This window comes from Syngnathoides biaculeatus, chromosome 20, assembly GCF_019802595.1.
Source record: "Syngnathoides biaculeatus isolate LvHL_M chromosome 20, ASM1980259v1, whole genome shotgun sequence".
NCBI lineage: Eukaryota > Metazoa > Chordata > Actinopteri > Syngnathiformes > Syngnathidae > Syngnathoides > Syngnathoides biaculeatus.
The window spans coordinates 12,107,261-12,129,776 of record NC_084659.1 but is presented as its reverse complement, the minus strand read 5'-3'; the positions used below and the strand labels follow the sequence as shown (position 1 = coordinate 12,129,776).

The 22,516-nt window shown below is 42.7% G+C and overlaps 5 non-coding genes across 5 annotated transcripts; 2 read left to right on the top strand and 3 right to left on the bottom strand.

Moving 5' to 3' along the window:
- Nucleotides 1-6,195: 6,195 nt before the first annotated feature.
- On the bottom strand, nt 6,196-6,268 carry trnaf-gaa (transfer RNA phenylalanine (anticodon GAA)). The gene has a single exon. It is a non-coding gene; the product is annotated as a tRNA-Phe (tRNA).
- A 117-nt stretch (nt 6,269-6,385) lies between these two features.
- On the bottom strand, nt 6,386-6,458 carry trnas-gga (transfer RNA serine (anticodon GGA)). The gene has a single exon. It is a non-coding gene; the product is annotated as a tRNA-Ser (tRNA).
- Nucleotides 6,459-10,603: 4,145 nt separating this feature from the next.
- Nucleotides 10,604-10,675, top strand: trnaw-cca (transfer RNA tryptophan (anticodon CCA)). The gene has a single exon. It is a non-coding gene; the product is annotated as a tRNA-Trp (tRNA).
- A 3,629-nt stretch (nt 10,676-14,304) lies between these two features.
- trnav-uac (transfer RNA valine (anticodon UAC)) lies at nt 14,305-14,377 on the bottom strand. The gene has a single exon. It is a non-coding gene; the product is annotated as a tRNA-Val (tRNA).
- A 7,338-nt stretch (nt 14,378-21,715) lies between these two features.
- On the top strand, nt 21,716-21,787 carry trnah-gug (transfer RNA histidin (anticodon GUG)). Its single transcript has one exon. It is a non-coding gene; the product is annotated as a tRNA-His (tRNA).
- The last annotated feature ends 729 nt before the right edge of the window (nt 21,788-22,516 follow it).

Below are 22,516 nucleotides of genomic sequence, written 5' to 3'. Positions count from 1 at the left end.
AATAATAATAGAGCTCCTTGACAAGCAAGGGGGAAAAAAAAGCTCATTTCCACCCAGTGTCGAACCAGGGACCTTATGCGTGTGAGGCAAACATGATAACCACTACACTATGGAAACCACTGGACTGTTGAAAGATGAAACATGAAATTCTATTTCAGAGAAATAACAAATTTAGGTTACACAAAAAGATGAAATCAAAACAACACTGGATTGGGATTAGTGTTGACTTGAGACACAAAACAACAAAATCTTTGTGGCAAACAGTTTCCTGGACGCTCAGTTTGCTTTTTCTTGAAAATGGTTTCCTGGTCCCCTTGCATTCGAGAAAGTCTGGCTGCAGACCTCACCTCTCAGCACCCCCACCTCACATCTCAAGTCCCATCCTCCAGACCCCAACCGCCACCGTCAGCCAGGGAAGGAAGTACAATAATTTGAAATTTGTGTTTGTTTCTGTTTCAGCATTGAAGGAACTTAGTTGAATATTTTTAAAATAATCTTCAATTTCCGGTTTCAGCATTAAATCCATTTGTGTACAGCACTGGACACTTCATTTACAATTTTCATTTCCGGTTGAAGTGTTTCAATCTATTATTTATAAATCAGTGAATATTTAAATATGATGATGATGATGATGATGATGATGACTTCACTCGATCTACCATTGATGTTTTCATGGCATGGAAGGAAACCGGATTGGCCGGAGAAAAAATTCGCTCAGAGAACATGCCAACTATTTTTCGTCTGTGGTTCTCAGCCAGTCACCCCGTGAGAACATACAGTTGGCTTCCGTTGTCCAGGATCAAGATGCTAAGGGTCTCCTCTTTAGTATAGTGGACAGTATCTACGCCTGTCATGTGGAAGAGTCGGGTTCGATTCATCAATGGATATTAAATAATGCTGCCTTGTTGCTTTTCGTGGGGCTTTTCTTTGTGGAAAGCACGTTGAGCAATTTTGTTTCCAAGCAGGAACGTCACACGGATTAAGTGAATATAATGACTCGTCCTACTTTGAACCTCGGTCCCAAGAACTGTGATGCCAACAGTCCAACAAGTTTCACCATCATGCTGTCCGAGAATGTTCAGTGTTTCACGATTTGTTTTGCACACCTGCCCGCTTCTAACTGCACCTGAACCCATGCGAGCTAACAAGGTGGTTTGGTGGTTCTGCCGACAGACATCACACGAGCAACAGTTACAGTCTACAGTAGTTGTGATATTTGTCACAGATGCTCGAGGTCCTGTATGGAAACAAAGCTGCTCTGCTTGCTTTCATAAGAACCGCATGAAAAGCTGAAATTAACTTTCTTTAACTCCCCGTCAGAGAATCGAACCCCGGTCTTCCGCGTGACAGGCAGAGATACTGTCCGCTATACTAACGAGGAGACTCTTAGGCTCTGTTCCTGGTAAGAGAAGCTTTTCTAATACATGAAAATATCCTATGAATCACAATCTCACGACGCTGATGACATAAGACAGCCCCTTCTCAGCTGGTCACTGAGGGTGTAGTGGTGCACACACCAACCTTTCATGTAAGTGGGGTGGGCTCTATTCCCGCTCAGTGGTGGTGTTGCAAAGTTCCCTGCAACTTTCTGGCAACCAGCCCACAGTCCAATATGACTTTTGCCCAATTTTAGCTGGGGCATGCTCCAATACTCCTGTGACCCTTGTGAGGATAAGCAGTTTGGTTTGATGGTCCTCTCGAGTGGGTGGCTATTGCTGAATATATTTCTGCCGGAGAGGTTCATGAGTAATACCCATGTTGGCGGAGGGGCGATCGGGCTTAACGAAATCTTGCTGAATTGGGATCGAATGTTGTGAATCCTCAACGTGGGACGCCGCTGATATCTTCTTGACTGACGAAAATATACACAACATTAAGGTGGAGCGTCTTTGGAGCAGCAGAAAACAGGCAGTGGGAAAGACTGTGAGGACTCCATCCAGTGATAGTTAAATCAGTTCCATCTATTGTGGTCTTGTAATTTGAAGCCAGGGAACACCAAGAACCTCAGGGGAAGGAGTGACAAACAGTGATATGGTTTCGTGGTGATTGCCGGAGATGAAGAGTGGGATCGGCAGTGTTTGATGGGTGAAAGAGGAGATAACCATGAACCTTTGCAGGATGGTAGTGGACGGAGGTACACAGTGACGCATGTGGCGCGTTGGTCTCGAGGTATTATTCTCGCTTTGGCGAGCAACAATTTCACCTGTGTAGAAGTGGAGTTGTTATATACGCTTGATACGTGTGAGGTCCTTGTTTGAAAACAAACCTGCTCGGTTTGTTTTTCGCAAAGACGAGTCCCACGAAAAACAAAGGATAACACCATCGCCCCGTCAGGGAATCGAACCTCAGTCTTCCGCGTGACAGGTGGAGATACTGTCCACTATACTAATGAGGAGACTCTTGTACTGTTTTCCCAGGAAGAAGTGGTCTTCGGCTGAGTTTTGTTTGTTTTTTTTCGTCATCAAGGAACTGTTGTACATGAGGTGCTTGTCATATTCGACATGTTTTTGTTTGAAAATATTCTGTGTGCGCAACTGTTTCCAAAGTTGTGGTAATCAGAAAAATGAATGTGGTAGAAAACTGTGGTAGGTCACAATATTCTTGTGGAACTTGTGAGAAGTCCACTGGGTCGACAGCAGGTGGAGCGTCTTTGGAGGCTCTAACAGCAGAAACCAGGCAGTGGCAGCGACAGCGAGGACTCCATCTCGTGATAGTTCAATGGGTTCAGTCTACTGTGGTCTTGTAATTTGAAGCCAGGGAATACCAAGAACCACAGGCATCACAGAGGAAGGGTTGACAAAGGGGGATATGGTTTCAGGGTGATTGCCGGAGATTAGGAGTGTGATCGGCACTGTTTGGTGGATGGCAGGTGACCCAACCATCCAGGGCTGCGAAACTTTACGGCAGTGGTGACGCATGTGGCTTGTTGGTCTGGAGGTATGGTTCTTGCTTTGGGTGTGAGAGGTCCTGGGTTCAACTCCTGGAGGAGCACAGCTGTTCCATCTCTAGTGCCACATTATGAATTACGCTTACAAGTGGTTCAAGTTGGCCCTTGTAGCAAGCAAAGGGATCAATGAACATTTCTGTGTTGGTTGAAGGCAAATGATTCTGTTTTTGGGTGCCAGCCAAATGATTAATGAGACGTGATTATCTCCTTCATTTAAAACACACTGGTTGCCCTTGTGACAAGGAATGAAGTCATGTGCTCTTCTTTGTAGGTTCTTTGTACTTTGGTTATCCTTCTCAAGGAGAGCAGGACTCAAAGGGGTCCCGGGAATGAAATATCCGATAAGATCTCTGGAAATTTCAACAGCCAGTATGACAAGTGCTCATGTTTTTCATTTCTGTGCGCCTTGTTCTTGCAGTATGCTTCTTCATTAATTTTGGCTGTGAGAAGTGCAGTTTTCAAGTTCTAGAAAAAAATTCAGGGGTCTCGTTACGATGTCGCAGTTCGAGGGGCATGTGAGACCCTGAAGAAACAAAAATGAGAGAGCACTTTGTTCGGTTTATCACCCAACTTGCTGGAATAATTGTCCAAATAACAGACAAGAAGTCGTCTTTCTTCTGATCAGGAGGACGTGAGAGACAGGCCAGTTACAGACTCCAAACACGTTCTGAGCGAGCCTCTCACGTACTCTTTTTTTTTTAAATTAGAAAACACACAAGGTCAAAAGGAGGGGTGAGCAGATGAAATGAACAAAGGTACAGTTTTGGTGATGATGTGGCAGATTCTTTGGTTATGATGGAGTTGTCCTTGGCCACTTCTTGGAAGATACTGTTGCATCTGTGTGTAGGAGCTGGCTTTGTCCTGGCTAAGTCCATAATAAATATATTTACGAATACTCGAACACACTTGTATTTTGTTCATATCGTAACACAAGCACATTTGCACCATTTCCTGGTCCTCTTGCACTCAAGAGAGTCTGGCTGCAGATCTCACCTCTAAGCACCCCCCCCCCACCTCACATCTCAAATCCCATCCTGCAGACTACAAGCGCCACCGTCAAGCAGGGAACAAAGTAGAATAATTTGAAAATTCCGTTTCAGTGTTTCAGGAATTTAGTAGAATATTTTTAAAATAATCTTTAATTTCCAATTCAGCATTAAATCCATTTGTTTACAGCACTGGACACTTCATTCACAATTTTCATCTACAACCCTCAACGAGAGGGCAGCTATCCAATATCTCTGGCGGAACTCTACAGCCGTCGGATCAGCCAGCCACGAGTTACTGGTTTTGTCCCCTCGAAATTTGGCAACCCCCACACCTTGTACCTGCAATGAAGCCCAAACTACGTTTTCGACCCTTTGCCAGTCTGGACATACCAGCGGCCCACCCGAGTCTTCCTGGAGAGTGCTCCCCACGCCCCTTCCAGGGACACTCTCCGAATTCCCGCCTGTGTTCACCCACAACTTTACCCAGTCCGATTGTGTTACTGGCTTGGATGTCAGGACGCGGGTCCAGTAGTCGGTGGAGCTGATCATTTTTGCGATTCTTCTGATTTGAATCGCTGGAATCAGTCTGCCGAGCTTCAGGAGGCGCGGCATTGTAAATACAGCACGATCCCATCAATCCGAAACCGGCACTCCACCTAGATCTGCCTGATAAATAACCCTCGTGAGGGTGAATGAGTTTAAAACCCACAGCTTCTGTGAGGGCTTAAGAGGTGCCTCGGCAATATTCTGGATCTACTTCTGGATCAACGGAGCTAAATCCGGTGTTATGACACCGTGCACGGGTCCTACTTGCACTCCTAGGTAACTGACCGATTCACCGGAGGATTCATGTGTATAGGCGTTCCACCGATCCTCCAGGCTTCACAGTCATTCACCACTCCTCTCTCCATATAGAACCCGTGGCACTTCCTGGGTTGAACCTTCAACCCCGTTAAGTCGCAGAAGTGGTCCAGCATCGCCAGACTCCTCCCCATCCCCTCCTTCGAACCACTCACCAGCACAAGATCATCAGCGAAGGCTAGTGTAGCGATAGACATATTGCCCCATTATAGCCCAGATCTGGCCTGTTCAAGCCCATGGATAAGGGGATCCATGGCCAAGTTGAAAAGCAGTGGGGACATTGGGTCACCTTGCTTCACTCCAACTTGTAGGCGTATTGCCTGTGTTTGGCTGTCAACACAAGATACCCTGGTCACGCAGTCCACATATGAGTTACGGATTAACTCAACATGTTCATCGACACCGCGTTCTCTCAGAGAACACAGGATATGCTCGTGAGATATGGAATCAAAAGCCTTCACAAAATCAACGAACACAACTGCCAGCGGAGTCCCCTCAGACCTCGAGTTCCTGATGATCTCGGACAAGATCACCAGGTTATCCGCAAACCCACTTGCGTAAGCAAGGAAACCGCGTTGTCCGGGGTTCAGAGGACAGGCTCGCGATAGCCTCATCGTCATACACCTCGCAAACAGCCTCAGAACCTCCGATCCTATCGTCACAGGACGCCACCCAGTTGGATCCCGCAATTCATCCGGATCGTTGGACTTCGCCAACAGCCGCATCCGGCACTCCTTGAAAGCCCGGGGAATGACTCCACGGACCAACCATGTCGTTGCTCACCCTGGGGGTCCCAGTGCAACAGCGCCCTTTTGCTGATCCTGTCTGCAGTTCTTCAATCTAGCCAGGTTTTCCATCACCCCCTTTGCCAGAATCAGAACATGGAACTCGCAGTTGTCGGTGGTAGCTTTCGTTCCAAACTCCCCAAGCCCCCAGAATTGCTCCCATCTCTGCCGGAAGTAGGATCAGCTCTTGCACCTCCCCCACACTCCAGAGCTTCGTTCCTTTGACCCCCTCGACCTTCTCTACCTTCCTTGCCTTCCACTCCGCCACGTGGACATGCCGCTTATGTTGGGAGACACCAACCTCGGAAGCAAATACTCATCCACAGAGCTTGCAATTGAACTCCCACCTCTGCTAACCTCCACCGTGGCCCCCTTGCACTAAGGCTGAAGCAAAAATGTTTAATAAGTGCAAAAAAAACACATACGTCTGTAGTAAATGCTGAAACCAGGGAATGAACCAGGGACCTTTCGATCTTCAGTCTAATGCTCTCCCAACTGAGCTATTTCAGCTCCATGAGGGTACAAACTGTTGCCTGTCAAAGAACCAAAACATGCCGCAAAACAACACCACATGTTTCATAAGAGCCAAAAAAGCACATAATTCTTTACGAAATGCTGAAACCAGGGTTTGAACCAGCGATCTTTAGCTCTTCAGGCTAACGCTCTCCCAACTGAGCTATTTCAGCTCCATGAGGGTAGGAACTGTTGCCTGGTTGCAACCCTGTCAAATAACCAAAACATGCCGCAAAACATAACCAGATGTTTCATAAGAGCCAAAAAAAAGCACATAATTCTGTACTAAATGCTGAAACCAGGGATTGAACCAGGGACCTTTAGATCTCCAGTCTAACGCTCTCCCAACTGAGATATTTCGGCTACATGATGGAAAAACTGTTGCTTGGTTGCAACTCTGTCAAAAACCAAAACATGCCGCAAAACATAACCAGATGTTTCATAAGAGCCAAAAAAAAAGCACATAATTCTGAACTAAATGCTGAAACCAGGGACCTTTAGATCTTTAGTCTAACGCTCTCCAGACTGACATATTTCAGCTCCATGAGGGTTGGAACTGTTGCCTGGTTGCAACTCTGTAAAAACCAAAACATGCCGCAAAACAAAACTAGATGTTTCATAAGAGCCAAAAAAGCAGATAATTCTGTACTAAATGCTGAAACCAGGGATTGAACCAGGGACCTTTAGATATTCAGTCTAATGCTCTCCCAACTGAGCTGTTTCAGCTTCATGAAGGTAGGAACTGTTGCCTGGTTGTAACCCTGTCGAATAACCAAAACGTGCCGCAAAACATAACCAGATGTTTCATAAGAGCCAAAAAAAAAAGCACATAATTCTGTACTAAATGCTGAAACCAGTGATTGAACCAGGGACCTTTAGAGCTTCAGTCTAACGCTCTCCCAACTGAGATATTTCAGCTCCATGAGTGGAGCAACTGTTGCCTGGTTGCAATTCTGTCAAAAACCAAAACATGCCGCAAAACAAAACCAGATGTTTCATAAGAGCCAAAAAAACACATAATTCTGTACTAAATGCTGAAACCAGGGACCATTAGATCTTCAGTCTAATGCTCTCCCAACTGAGCTATTTCAGCTCCATGAGGCTATGAATTGTTGCCTGTCAAAGAACCAAAACATTCCACAAAACATAACCAGATGTTTCATAAGAGCCAAAAAATCACATAATTCTGTACTAAATGCTGAAACCAGGGATTGAACCAGGGACGTTTAGATCTTCAGTCTAACATTGCCCCAACTGAGATATTTCAGCTCCATGAGGGGAGCAACTGTTGCCTGGTATCAACTCTGTCAAAGAACCAAAACATGCCGCAAAACATAACCATATGTTTCAAAAGAGCCAAAAAAAAAAGCACATAATTCTGTACTAAATGCTGAAACCAGGGATTGAACGAAGGACCTTTAGATCTTCAGTCTAACGCTCTCCCAACTGAGATATTTCAGCTCCACGAGGGTAGGAACTGCTGCCTGGTTGCAACTCTGTCAAAAACCAAAACATACCGCAAAACATAACCAGATGTTTCATAAGAGACAAAAAAAAGCACATAATTCTGAACTAAATGTTGAAACCAGGGATTGAACCAGGGACCTTTCACAAGTCTAAAAAAACACCAGGAAACAAGTTCAGTACAGAGTCTCCTCTTTAGTATGGTGGACAGTATCTCTGCCTGTCATGCAGAAGACTGCGGTTTGATTCCCTGATGGGGAGTTACACCTTGTCACCTTTTGCCTTTTGTGGGCTCTTCTTTTTGGAAAGCAGGCCAAGCAGCCTTGTTTCCAAGTAGGAACCTCAAACGGATCAGGCGAATATCACAACTCCAGTTCTCCACAACTGAAACTGTTGCTCATGTACCGTCAATCAGCAGGACCAGCAACTCGCCTCACTCGGTTGAATTACATTTAACTGTAGTGACCTGAAAGAGTCAAACATAACAAATCTTGAAACATTTTAACCTTCCAGAAAACACAAAATGAACAGGAAAGTATTTAAAATTACAAAAATATATCAACAAAACATGAATATGGATAATAATTTGGCAACCCATTAGAGTATGAACTCAAATTTTTAACATGGATTTTTTTTAACATTGAAATCCAACACGAAAAAAACATCTTAAAATTTTTTGTGCAATAAATATTCACCCTAAAAAATATCCGTTTGAAAAAATTCACCGTAACACGAAGAGCTCTAATTTCTGGACAATGTGAAAATAAATTCCATTCAAGTTCAGTTTTAATAACTTAAATATTTCTCAAGGTAACCATTCAAGGTATATCCGATCATCCATTTTCTGAGCTGCTTATCCTCGCAAGGGTTGTGGGAATATTGCTGGAGCGAATTCTAGCAATCTTCAGGGAGGAGTCAGCGTACACTCTGAACTGGTTGCCAGCCAATCACAGGGCGCATAGACGCAAACAACCACTCACAAACACGTGCAGGGGCAATTTAGTGTTTTTCGGACATGGGAGGAAACGGCACAATTTGGAGAAAGCCAACGTAGGCACGGGGAGAACATGATGACTTGACACAGCGGGTACTGGGATTTGAACTCGCTCCCCTCGGAACTGTCAAGGCCAACGCACGACAAGTGCACCACTCTTCTTCCCTTATTTGGTCCATATTATCTCAAATATTGTGGTGATTGTTGTAATACTTTCAGAGGTTGAAGTTGTCAAGAGTCCAGAGAAAATTTTGGTGCTGATTGTTGATAGTTTTGGGGTTCATGCATGAGGCCTGCAAAATGTGGCACTTGCCCACCGTGTTAATATGATTTTAATGATGACAGTCATATAAATAGATTTTTCCCCATGTTAAATAAATGATTTACATCATTTTTGCATACTAGCTGTTGTTCATGTGGTGCAATGATATATGTCACCAATGTATGATATAATAACAAATTAAACAAAACCGCGTTTGGTAACTCAAGTAAGCTGTTTTCTTTTTTTAATTTCAAGAAAAAATATTGAGCAAAACAAAAATCAAAGCAAAAAAGTTTTTTAAATATGGACCATGAAGACCTATACTTTTCACATTATGGATTTTGTCCAATGTTTTAGTGATAGCAACATCAAATGAGCAAATAATTGATTGAAATGAGACTGGAATTTGGGGTAGTAGACTGCCAAGTGTATTTGTGATCTTTAATAAATCCATCCATTCATCCATTTTCTTCACCGCTTATCCACAAGGGTCGTGGGGAGTGCTGGAGCCTATCGCAGCTGTGAACAGGCAGGAGGCGGGGTACACCCTGAACTGGTTGCCAGCCAATCCCAGGGCACATTGAAACAAACAGACACACTCACAATCACACCGAGGAGCATTTTAGAGTGTCCAATTAATATTACATGTTTTTGGAATATGGGAGGAAACCGGAGTCCCCAGAGAAAATCCACGCAGGCAGGGAGAGAACATGCAAACTACACACAGGCGGGTCCGGGATCGGACCCGGGTCCTCAGAACTGTGAGGCCAATGTTTTACCAACTGATCCACCATGCCAGCAATCTTAATAAATAACAAATGAATAAGCAATAAATAAAGTATGACTCAATTTGCTTGTACAGGATATCAAATCCATTCCCCCCATTAAAAGAAATGAATGTCTTTCGACCATTGAGAATCTTTTATTAACAAAATGCTCTCGACTTCAAGCAAATGTGGCCCGAGCCAAATGGCCAAAGTGGAAAACTGCAAAGCTGAGGGACTGTAGAGGATCATGAGCAGCTCCAGTATCAGATCGTGATGCCATGATGTCACACTCTCCTCACTGATGACGACATGATAAAAAGTCCAAACATGATACAACATGTCACACTAACTTCAAATTTTCTCTGTGAGGGAAAAGTTTTAAAAAATAGCAAATGAAATGAGAAGACTTCCTGAAGAGAAACCTTTTCCCTGCTCAGTTTGTGGTTAGATTCTCTCCTCCAGGTAGTTGTGATAAACACAACACGGGGTGTGTGGCACACACACACACACTCACATACAGAAGAGACTTGTTTCACATATAGTTTTCTAGTATTTGTTTGTGCATCATTCTGTGTTGTGTATTGCTTTGTTTTGTTTTTTTAATAAGGCTGGATTGTCAAATTGTCCCTTATCATCTTGTCGAGATCGTGCCTTGTATCGACTCTAGATCGTCTTTGAATCAATTTGTATCGTCTTATACCATCAGATTTGCTTGGTTGAAGGCAGGGAGCGTGATGGCGAACCCAATAACTCATCCACAAAGCCAAGACTCCATGAAGCACAGAGATGCAGAACCTCCAAAGTTTTGTTCAGAAACTGCATGAATTCAGGGTTTTGATCATCTCATGTGCAAAAAAAAATCTCCCCTCAAAAATAGGAGAAAATTGCTCACTGACTTGTAAGACAAATTCTGTGCAAACTTTTTTGACACTGATTCACCGGTCGGGCATGTCAGTGACTTGTATTGCCAATTATATACCCGACTGTTGAGCTTACACCTCTACAGACATCTCTTGTCAAAGGCGCTGTGGCGCAACGGTAGCGCATCTGACTCCAGATCAGAAGGTTATGTGTTCAAGTCACATCAGGGTCATTTCTTTGGCATTCTGATGGATATCAAAGGTTCTCCTTTCAATTCACATCCCATTCCACTAGAAAAAACATTACATGGGTTTGGAGCTGACTCCTCGAGCATTTCTATGACTTTTGGTTTTGTCAGGAATGTTTCATTTGTCACTGAGGTGTAAACTTGAAGTTATTGGGTGAAAATCCAAATGTCCACTTCTTCCAAGTTTTTCGTCATTCAAAATTTCACCGTTGATGTTTGTATTCATGAAGCAACTGCTGAAAATAGCTGAGAAACATGACCATTGCTCAGTCTTCACCACTTTGAGTGTGTTTACCATGGTCACTACTGACATAATTTTCACTTTCACCAATATTCGTCTGTAACGGAAACGACCCCATCGTGAACGAAGAAACTTGAGGGTCCGACTTGCACCACAGAAGTGACTTTTCAATAGCTTAGTCCAGGGACCAAGAACAATGGAAGGGTCCTAAAGCAGATCGACAAGAGACGTGAGTGTCAGAAGTAAAACATTACTCACAATCAGGTATTAAACTAAAATGATCTCGTGCAGCGGGTAGGCACAAATCCTTTGATCCTCACAGATCTCAATCATACACAATTCACAACTGGAACGAATGATGAATATTGAATTGTCTACAGAACTAAGAGGTTGCAGGAAGATGTGGGGGTATAGCTCAGTGGTAGAGCATTTGACTGCAGATCAAGAGGTCTCCAGTTCAACTCCGAATGCCCCGTTCCTGCTGTTTTGTTCAGAGACTGCATGAATTTTTGGTTTTGATCATCTCATGAGCCAAAAAAAAAGCCTCCCCTCAAAGATGTTAGAAAATTCCCCACTCGTGACTTGAATGACAAATACAGTGCAAGCTTTTTTGACACTGAATCACTGGTCAGGCAAGTCAGAGACTTGTCTTGATTGCCAATTATATCCCCTACTATTGAGTTTATGTAATGGTGTGATCATCGTGTGCTCTAATAGGAACACGATGTGGAAGCGCAGTTTTATTTTGAAAGGCAGCACTTTCTCTGTCATTTATTCTTTTTTGTTCTTTTCAACGTCATTGTGTGTTAAAAATGTTCATTGTAGGGGGAAAATGCCCTTGAATTGTTGGAAGATCTGAGGAACACAGAAAGTAGGCTGCGTGCTTTATTTTGAAGCCATATTTATCGTGTGGTGGGAAGAAATACTTCCTCCTGTTTGTGAGATTCCTGGTGGAAGATACACATTTTGTTCTCTTCATGTTTTCATTGTTTTGTTGTAGAATGTGAATATAAATTAGTTGAAAACGTTTGCAAAGCGGGTGTCGTCACAGAGGCACGGTGTTGAATGTGTTTCATGAATTTCAAACATAAACCCGCTAGCTGGAGAAGTGGAGACGTCGAGGTCCATGTGCATCATTAGTTGGTGGCCAGGTGTTTTGTGCAGTGTGAATGAGTGTCAGCAGAAGCCGCGTGGTGACCATGTTCTTAATGTTGCAGAGTTTTGAGAGTAATTCTGAAGAGAAATCTATGAACATCCATGAATGTGTCTCCTTTATAAAACAGCTATGCCAGTTTATGCAAGTTTTTTCCTATTCTTTTCATCTGTTGCAATGTTAATCAGATGTTATTTGCTTTTCTGATGTATTTCCTCTTTTTTGTGAGACTCCTGAGTGGAAGAGTTTGAGAGTAATTGTGAAGAGAAATCTGTGAACATCTGTGGATCTGTCTCTTTTATAATACAGAAAGAAGATTCAACCAGGTTGAGACCAGCCAACGTGCGTGTCGTCTCATTCATCATCCCAAAAAAATACACAACGCAGAACCGCTACACAGGCATGGGGAGAACATGAAATCTCTCCACAGGTCGGGCTGAGAATGAAACTTGGACCTCGGAACCGTGAGGCAAATGATTTACAGTTGCGGTACCGTGCTGCCCATCAGCTCTCCTTTGGCTTGTTGGTCTTGTGCAATGATTCTCAATTGTTTCCTGTTACAAGATCCCTAGAAAAAAATAAATAAATTCAGAGCCCCCCAGAGTACACCAAAATGTAACATTGTATATAAAACATAATAATGTAATCCTAATAAAACATTAAGGAAGCAACAAAGGAATGAAATGTTGCTCAATTTATAATAAATAATACTGCCAGAGGGCAAACATGCAGTAAAGGGCAGTTGTGTTTACACAATTAAATAAAAACCAGATGAGACTGAGAGTCATTGTTGGTGTAATGGTACACACACACACACACACACCACACACACACACACAACACACACACACACACACACACACACACGCCTAAGTCTGGTGTGGGCAGCATAGGTTTGATTCCTGCTCAGTGATGGTGCCAATTATGTCCCCTGTGACTGACTGGCAACCAGCTCATCGTGTGCGCTGTCTTTTGTGTGGTGTTAGCTGGGATGGGCTCTAGGACTCCTGTGACCGTTGTGGGGATAAGTGGCTAAGAAAATGGATGGATCATTCATACACATAATTGGGAATGCAAAACCGGAGCTACTTTTGTTTTCACACGTGCACACTTTTTCACCCCATGACTACAACGATTATGAATAATAAACCCACAGTGCATTGCACATTTCACATGCCAGTAAAGCGGTTCAGAACCACAGACGAAAAAGAGTTGGCTGGATCTCTGCGTGGGTTTTGTCCGGCAATTCTGGTTTCCTTCCATGCCATGAAACATCAATGGTCGATTAATTTTTTAGTTTTTTTTTTTTTCTTAATTTAAGATGAAGAGTTATCATCATCATCTTCCTTTTTTCCCTTTTAAGTAGTCGCTGATTTATTAATTAAAGATTAAAACACTTCAACCGGGAATGAAAGGCGAGTGTAAATGAAGTGCGCAGTGCTGTACATGAATGGCTTTAACTCTGAAACAGGAAATTAAAGATTATCTAGAAAATATTCAACTAAGTTCCTTAAACGCTGAAACAGAAATGGACACAATTTTCAAATGATCCCACTTTGTTCCCTGCCTGACGATGGCAGTTGAGGGATTGCAGGATGGGACTTGAGAGGTGAGGTTGTGGGTGGGTTGGGGGGGGGGGGGGGGGGTTGAGAAGTGAGGTCTGCAGCCAGACTCTCTCAAGTGCACGAGGACCAGGAAACCGAGAAACAGGAAAGGAAAAGCAAACTGAGCGTCCAGGCAGCTGATTGCCACTAAGATTTTGTTGTTTTTGTGTCCCAACACTAATTCCTCTTGAGTGTTGTTTTGATTGAGTGTTGTTTTGATTTCTGTTTTTCGCTTGAGCTTAAATTTCCAAGGAAAGTCAGACCTGAAAACTTGTTTCCTCTGAATGAGAATAAAACAATAGAGTGTCATGTATTTTTTTTTTGCAGTCAAGATAGTTTCCAGTACAGCAGTTATCTCATTTGTCCTGTCCTTCGTTCCTTCCTTCCTGCCTTGTTTACTTCCTTCTTTTTCTCCTTCATTCATTGCTTCCTCCAATCCTTGTTTTCTTTGTTCCTTCCCTTCCTTGTTCCAATGTTTTTTCCTTCTTATCTTTTTCACTTCATTTTATCCTTGTTTTTCTTCCTCAATACATTCTTTGCTTCATTTTTTGTGTTCCCTCCTTCATTTCTTCCTTCTGACAACAGCTCTCTTACAAGCAAGCAACAAAACACTGCCTGTTTCCACCCGGTCTCGAACCAGGGTCCTTTTGCGTGTAAGGCAAACATGATAACCACTACACTATGGAAACAACTGCACTGGGTATAGAACTCACTGACTGATGTTATATCTCCAGTCCACTCTCACACCATCACAAAATCACATGACTTTTGTTTACGTCACCATATTGCCAGTCATTCAAAGCATTGTTCAATGCTAAGTGCGTTGAGTCGAAACAAAAATATGAAGGTACATGGAAACATTAGAGACACTTGGCATAGAGAATACATATTTAATGCTGAAATTGATGTTTTCGCCAAAAAAAAAGATGAATCTACAGAATTGTCAATCTTGATCATCACTTGACTGAACAAGTTTAAGAATTTGCCTGTCACGACCCGGAGACGAACTTGGCCTGTGCCAATGAAAGCATCGCATTCTCGACGATCTGACGAGGCCTTCCCAAAACGGGTCAGTCCTAGATCATGAAATCTTCTCACTGCAGCCAACAACTTTATACAGACAACTTTCGTGGCAGTTTCCACAAATCTGTGATCGCGGAGTGGTTAGTTCTCTGCTTTATTGCCACGCAATCCTTGTTCAATTCCGGATCACAGCAGGTATGGTTCCACTCAGTCGCCTTTTTCGATGCTGTTATTTGACGGGTGGGGGACAGTAAAAATTGTATACATGGGTTTGCAGAAGGTACAGTTTTTACGTATGGTTAGTGGCAGAGTGGATAAAGTGCTTCACCATGGATCAGAAGATTCTAGGTTCAACTCCTGGCTAGCTCGGTTAGTTTTTTGCATGTGCTATCAAAACCAGTTCAGAATTATGTTTTAGGTATGTTCACTTTAAATGTCTTCTTTGAAGGTTAGATCACAAATATATAAAAAATTTTTCTTGATACCCCGAGAACTCCTTTATAAACCACATCTGCCATTCTAAAGTAATTATATAGCAGAGATGCATCAACATGGGAAGAAACGTGCTCAGTTATGGGTGCCTGGCAAGCATTCCAAACTCTGTGCCAATTACTTTAAATCGGCATGTTTTGCAACAGCATTAGATATAAAAGTGTCGTGAGCCAGAGACTGAAACCAGATGCGGTGCCAACTATTTTTTCCTACGGCCATTGGGACCTCCACTGCCAGCAGCAGAACTAAATCTCGCTGCTGCAATGATGCAGCAGTGAAGTAGTCGGGGAAAAAAACACATAGTCCTTTTCAGTACTGTCATCTATACGACGAGTCAAAAGATACATGGCAAGGAATTTGTGTGCGGCATGTTATACAACTATTTTAACAAGGGCAGAACTCTATGTAGGAAGGTTGTGCCGTGTCACGAAAACATATAGGCGTACATAATTTCTCAAAAAATACTCGCACAGCCGGAATGGCATGACTGCATAAAAAGACACTCCTTTGAAATACCTTCACTTGGAGCCAGTGGCCAATCTGTCTGTTTTCCAGCTGCTATTTGGCTCCTATTCTTCATCACGATCAGGTTTGGACAACTCTGTCTTCGCCCTTTACGGACTGTCGTTATGAGTCCATATAGATGATATTTGGATAACATCTGAGAGGTTGTACCGGAACAATCAGACCCTTGTGTCCCTTTAGAGATATCACGGGACCGGCAACGATGGACAACAGTTTGCTGACAAGAAAAAGATAAAAAAGTAGCTGTGTCCACTTGGTTTCAAACCAAGATCTTTTGCATGTGAGGCCAACACGATAACCACTATGGAAACTGCTACTGAACTTATGACCATAGACAAACGAGGACTAATTGACAAAGATAGATAAAAATAATAATAATGACCGAGTACAAAAGAGACAGCATCACAAATACGATTGACACATCCAGGAGAAACAAGTCATCAGGTTTTCATGAAGACACTTGGAAAGAGAAGAATCATCTTTTTTGTAATGAATATGCATGCATGTGGACAAAACTTGTCTTCTGCATTTAAATCATCAAAGTGAACATGCACACACACACGAAAAACACTGCAGCAGGTGGCAACATAAGCAAGCAGGGAGCAGGTACAGACCTTACCTTTCAGGCCCATCTCATGTCTCAAGTCCCATCTTGCAGACCTTGTTCACCATCAGGGCTGCAACTCAGGAGAATCATCCACCCATCCACTCAGTTCGCATGTTCTCCCCGTGCTTGCGTGGCTTTTTCTGCCGCATCCCACTCTAAATTGCCCCTAGGTGTGATTGTGAGTGTGGCTGTTTGTCTCAAGATCCCCTGTGATTGGCAGGCAACCAGTTCAGAGTGTCCCCTTCCTCCTGCCCGTTGAGAGCTGGAATCAGCTCCAGCACTCTCCGTGACCCTCGTAAGGATAAGCGGCAAAGAAAATGGATGAATGAATGGATGGATGGAGATGGAGAGTCACCACCAACACCTCCAGGAGAAAGAAGTCATCAGGTCTTCATGAGGAAATAGAAGACTCATCTTAGTTTTCATGAACATATATGTATGTACATAAAATTTGTTGTCTGCATTTTACTCATCATAGTGAACAAACACACGAGTCCGTGGAACACACTGGAGCAACAGGGGAGCAGTTCAGGGTATCTATGTCTTGCTCATGGACACAACAGCAGTGAGTTTGGGTGGGGTCTTCAGCCTACTGTTGTTTTCCACATGGTGGCAGTCCAGCTAAACCATTGGTCCAGGCCCATTAATTTGGGTCGATGTGAAAAGTTGAAATCACCAAAAACATTGTCAATTAGTGTTTGGGAAAAAAAAATCATTGATGAAAACCTTGGCAAACATCTGCCCACATGCTGAGTTTGTATGTTTTCTTTCTCTCTTTCTTGGTCCTATTGCACTCGGCAGAGTCTGGCTGCAAACCTCACCTCTTAGGGGCCCCACCTCACATCTCAAGTCCCATCCTGCAGCTCTCAACCGCCACCGTCAGGCAGGGAACGAAGTAGAATAATTTTGTGTAATATTTGTCCTTCCACAAAAACCATATCAAAAACAAAAATTATTTCTCTCCCCATCTTTTTCCAATGTTATCCGTTTTTGAAAAAGCTCCATCAAGCCACAAGGACGGCTAACCCTAACCCTAACCCCCTCCTGGTCTGATTCTATGATTCTAAAAACATTGTCAAGTGTAAACTCTCGTGGCTTGTTGGTCTAGGGGTATAATTCTCGCTTTGGGTGCGAGATGTCCCGGGTTCAATTCCCGGATGAACCTGTAAAAAAGTTCTTCCTTGACAGTTTCTTGTTAGTGCATGGTCTATATATTCATTCAACCCCCATGCCACTGGTCAAACATGACAGAGTACTTCAAAAGTACTATTTGGGGAAGGAAAAAACTAAAAAGTCTGGCCACTGCTGCATGTATAATCTCTACACTGAAACCAACTCCTCACAAAAGCATCAAATCTCCACGGTCCATATAATGGGACTGTTATTGTTGGCATCAACACCATGCTCCTCCCGACACATCAACTTCCGCCTGCGTGCATTCTGGCTCAAAAGCTTGTACATGGTTATTTTTGTTTTGTTTGCTCAATGGCAGGAGTAGTAATAGTTCGGCGCATCATCGACTCGCTGTTACACTTGCTTTGTTGGCTCTGAGCACACAACACTTCCTGGTTACTATTTACGGCGATCCGCGTGTGCAGAGCCCCCCCACCCCAAATCCCCACGCTGCCACCGTCGGTTGTTCGCGAGAGGCTGACAGCTTGAAAAGTAAAATTTGGGGGAAAAATGTCTGGCCATGCTTGCTGTAAAATCTCTATATCGAAACCAACTCCTCAGAAAAGCATCAAATCGCCGTGGTCCATATAATAGTACTGTTATTGTTTGTCCTTAGTGCCACGCCCCCTCTATAACAAGTCAAGTGTTGGATGTGTGTATTCGGAATCAAGCGCACAGGCTTGAACATTGTCCATCGTGCTATTTTTGTTTTGTTTGTTTGTAATTAATTTTTCACAAAAATCGGCCACAAAATGCCAGCTAGTGGACGTTCTCTGTTCGGTGAAATGTATCAGCTAGCAATGGGGGGACAGAACAGGAAGCACTGCAGGTGTGGCAAACATTGATTGGCTGTCAGTTTTCCAGCCAGGCTCATTGGAATGTCTGAGCGAGAGAGGAATTTCGATAATACTTTTCCAATTTAGAGATGTTTCTCAGGGAAATCTGCGGATAACTCTGGCATTAAAAGAAACACTGAACCCTCATCTACTAACTTTTAATGTTTGCTCCCATTCCTATTAGTCTCGACAAAGTCTTCCTTATTCAGGACATTAACAAGCGTTGATGGCATTTTCCAAAGTTGACAAACACATTCCACAAGCTTCCATGATGGTGCATCTCAATAAATGATAAATAAATTCCCGGGAAATCAGTGTAAGAGTCTCCTCGTTAGTATAGTGGACAGTATCTCCGCCTGTCACGCAAAGACTGGGGTTCGATTCCCTGACAGGGAGATAGTTAATGTTATCCTTTGCTTCTCGTCAGGCTCTTCTTTGCGGAAAGCAAGCTGAGCAGCTTTGTTACCAAACAGGGACCTCACGTGGATCAAAAGAATATCACAACACCACTTCTACAGAACTGAAATTGTTGCTCATGTGTCGTTTGTTAGTAGGACCAGCAAATTGCTTCACTCGCCGAATTTGCGTCCGGGACGACAGTCGCCTGAAAGCGCAAAACGTAACAAATCGCAAAACATTTTAACCTTCCAGAAAACACACATTAAACAAGAAAATAATTTAAATTACAAGAACAACACGAAAAAAGCTCGCTGAGGTATTTCTACATACCTGTGTTTGGTGGGTGACAGACGAAATGACGCCGCCCTCCAAGGCTGTAACGCTTTTTGGGATGAGAGTGGCTGGAGGGACAAAGTGGCTCGTTGGTCTCGAGTTATGATTCTCGCATTGGATGTGAGAGGTCCTGGGTTCAACTCCCGGACGATCCCTGCTATGCAGTCTGTAGTGGCTCAGTGTGCTCTAAAAACTTACCTTGTGGTCTTTCTCAAGGTAGCCTGTGTAGTAAGTAATGGGTTCTTTTTTGTTTAGGGTGTCATCCAAATGATCATTGAGTTCTGTGGTTATGTGCTTCATTGTTGGTGATGACTTATGAAGTCATCCGCTCTTTTGTGTTGGTTGTTGTTCTTGGGGAACACTTCTTAAGGAGAGCAGGACTGAAATTCCCGACAAGCTCTCTTTGGAAATGTCAACGGCCAGGAATCCTTTGCCACGATCAAACAGTGGCCAGCATGACAAGTGATCATCTTTTTCATTTCTGTGGGCCTTGTTCTTGTGGTATGCTTTTCAATTACCTGTGACCTTGAGAAGTCCAGTTTTCAAGTCCCAGAAAAAAACCTTTTGCCCAAATTTCCATTAGCTGATCAGGGTTTCGTCAACTTCACCTTTTTGTTTACCACAAAATGTCAAGGCTTCTTTACAGTCGAGTTCAATCAATCATTTCATATATACACAAAATTATTGGGAAACAAGGCATGCATAACTTTGTGTATTTCGGGACCAGTACTAATTTATAACATTTGCCCACTGGAGGCTTTTTGAATAGAGCTTGTGCACGTGACGTAACAATTTGCATGGCGCCAAATTGCCAGTCAAATCTAGCTGCTCTGCCAATTTTTCTCAAATGGTATGTCATTACTTTTGATACCAAACATTAACATTTAAGAAAAGCTGCTACGATTCTCACTGGCAAACTTGTTTCTGAGCCCATTACTTCAAGAATTTCAAACTGAGGAGGAAAATGGATTCTCAACAGTGTGTTTTCTCATGAGTCATTTGCTTTTACTCTCTAAAGTTTTCCCACACAGAACATTTCCATTGATTTTTATCAGTATGACATCACATTTGGACTTTTTAATCATATCATCATCAGAGTGAGGAGAAAGTGACCTAATGTCATCACTATCTGATCGTGGAGTGAAGAGGCCGTCTGCTTGTGATCATCCACAGTGCCCAAATTTGAAATTTTTCACTTTGGCCTTGTCGCTTGGGTCATTTCTTGTTTTGTTTTGCCAGAATTTTTGTTTTGGGGGATTCCAATGGATAAAAGACATTTTAATTCTTTTTAATGGGGAAAATGGATTTGACGTATAAGCAAATGGAGCCAGCCTCACTGTTGGATGTACATTTTATTCACAATCATAAATACATTTTACCACCAAAAGTAAGATTCCTTCCAATCTGTTTCAAACAATCATTCACTTAATTGATATTGACACCACTAAAGCATTGGGCAAAAAGCATGCATGCTCAAGAAAATTTATATTATCGGGACATTTTGGATCAACAAAGTCAAACATGAAAAAGCATTGTTATAGCTGGTCTGGGAAAAGGAATCTACCATTTTATGAAATGGCAGTAATTGGTCATTTTATACATCATTGCTCTCAGATAGAACCCCCTCACCTTCAAAATTAAAACTTTTCAAGAAATTAAATGAAAAAAACACCTTCTTAAGCTCAGCTTTCTAAACACCACTTTGTAAAGGTTGGTAGTGTTTCATATTTTGTTGCATCGCATGAACAACAGCCCATACCCCAAAATGTTGTTGCCTCACACATTTACTGTGCTTTTTTTGTTTCAAGCAAATTTATGGAATGGGATGATCAGAATGTCATCATAAAAATGAAACAAACACTGCAGGGTAAGGATCCCATCCTTGCAAGCCTCACCCAAGAAAGGTCGTCACCAGTCATCAACAAAATATATGCAGACATTTCCACTCAAGGCAGCTTCATACTCTGAAAAGGAGCCTGGGAACACCCTGAACTGGTTGCCAGCCAATCGCAGGACACACTGAGACAAACAGCCACAGTCACAATGACACCTCGAGACAATTTAGAGTGTCCAATTAATGTTGCATGTCTTGGGAATATGGGAGGAAACTGGAGTGCCAGGAAAGAAAAACCTACACATGCAGGGGAAGAACATGCAAACGCCAAATAGGCGAGACTGGGATTGAACCCTGGTCCTCAGAAATGTGAGACCAACATTTCACAGCGTCGCCCACCGTGCCGCCCAATTCATACGGATTTGTCTTAACTTCCATACTTTTTTAATTTTGTCATGACCATTATTGCGGTTACAGGACAGTTATTGCAGTGTTAATATTTAATTGAAGAATATACCAATGACTCTAATTGTTCATAAATTAGAGTTTCAATGTTTATTTATGAAATAAAATAATAGGATGATGTGGGGAGTGACATGAATCCAAAAGCGGTTGGGATGGTATTCTGGATCAAATATTAATGAATATTTTTAGGAACGCAGTAAAATGTTGAGATGATTCACTTGATTATGATAATGCAGATCAAACCTTTCAGTTTCACTGGTGCTGGCTAAGCATCCTGCAGGGTTTCAGCCTTGTTGCCATGGTGACAGATTTAGAAAGACAACCTTGGCACCCTTCAACAGCCGTGATCGTATAGTGGTTAGTACTCTGCGTTGTGGTCGCAGCAACCCCGGTTCGAATCCGGGTCACGGCAGGGACAAATCTGTGAAGCTGAATTTTTGGTTGATATTTGCATGAATCCCTTTAGAATTACAAAAATAAATGAACTAAAGACAATTATGGAAGTAATTCATTGCCATCACAATACAAATTCAAAATTCTACCATGGAATTTTTTTAACACTGTAATCCAATGTAAAAAATTCAACGTGTGTATGTGTATGTGATTTATTTGTGTGATAGAGGCAAATAAGTATTTGAACACTTGTCTATCAGCTAGAATTCTGACTCTCAAAGACCTGTTAGGCCGCCTTGAAAAGTCCACCTCCACTCCATGTATTATCCTGAATCAGATGCACCTGTGTGAGGTCGTTTGCTGCAGAAAGACATATTTCATGATTCAATTGATGCATCTCTGTATGTAATTACTTTAAAATGGAAGATGCGGTTGATAAAGGAGTTCTTGAGGTATCAAGAAAAAAAATATATATATATTTGTGATTGAACCTTCAAAGAAGACATTTCAGGTGAACATACCGAAAACATCATTCTGAACTGGCTTTGATACCACATGCAAAATACACAACCGAGCTAGCCAGGAGTTGAACCTAGAATCTTGTGCACTGTAGTCAGACACGTTATCCATTGCGCCACTAGACCTTCACAGAACTGCATCTTCTGCAAACGCATGTATACAATTTTCACTGTGCCACACCCGCCAAATAACATCATCGAAAAGGCGACTGAAGGGCTTGATACCTGCT